Here is an 875-nt window from a genome sequence, read left to right as displayed (position 1 = left end):
CTATGCGACGACTACCGTTTGCGCATGCTTTTGGACATACAAGGAAGCCTTAAGAACCGAGCGGGCTTTCCAGGTACAACGTGTCTTGAAAAGGGCAATCTGTGATGAACACGATTTTGCTCGGTACTTTATTAAGTAATTTGTATCACGGTAAGCATAGCTTAAATGAAAGTAAGGCGTACGTAAAATGTAGTATTAATGAAAGATTGCATTTGGCTTGTAGTATTATTTGTACCTAGAATAATAATAATGATAACAATATGGTCATTATTATTAATATTCGGTAAGTCATTACATATCGCTCGGTAATACCTGTTTCTCATCGTAATTAGAAAAGACAAGAGCTGCAGGAGACCTTGGAACATAGATGTCTTTGGTACAAAGTATCCTGGATGAACGGAAATGTCATCCCTTTAAGCTGCACCTACACATACATCTCAGTGGAAACAATTAAAAAAAATCGAAGCAAACGAAATGAATTAAAGTTCGTGCTGCAGCCGGGACTCGAACCCGGGTCTTCTTGCTTGTTAGGCAGAAATGCTAACCATTACACTACCACAGAACAATGGTCAGGGTTACTGCACGAACTACCTACGCTGGGTGCCCTCCCCAACACAAACTTCAATTCACTTTCCCCTATATATTGTCACTACTGCCAGGACTCTCCGATATTGGCAAGCACCCCAGCATTGCGCGTAAAGGGTCGTCCTTGTACCATTGGTGATCTTATAGATCTTGTAATTAAATGTTCCCCTGAGACATTTAAGTCTCTCTTTATTATCTACCATAATAATTTCAAAAACTGAGTATAATTCTACGGACGTCTCTTAAATAAAGTAGCCGTAAATCTGGATCTCAACAGGCAGATTTGATGG

At 39.9% G+C, this 875-nt stretch overlaps 1 non-coding gene across 1 annotated transcript; it reads right to left on the bottom strand.

Annotated features, from left to right (window-relative positions):
• Positions 1-489: 489 nt before the first annotated feature.
• Trnav-aac (transfer RNA valine (anticodon AAC)) lies at positions 490-562 on the bottom strand. Its single transcript has one exon. It is a non-coding gene; the product is annotated as a tRNA-Val (tRNA).
• Between the last annotated feature and the right edge of the window lie 313 nt (positions 563-875).

Source organism: Schistocerca nitens, chromosome 2 (genome assembly GCF_023898315.1).
Source record: "Schistocerca nitens isolate TAMUIC-IGC-003100 chromosome 2, iqSchNite1.1, whole genome shotgun sequence".
Classification (NCBI taxonomy): domain Eukaryota; kingdom Metazoa; phylum Arthropoda; class Insecta; order Orthoptera; family Acrididae; genus Schistocerca; species Schistocerca nitens.
This window is presented reverse-complemented; position numbering and strand designations above follow the sequence as displayed.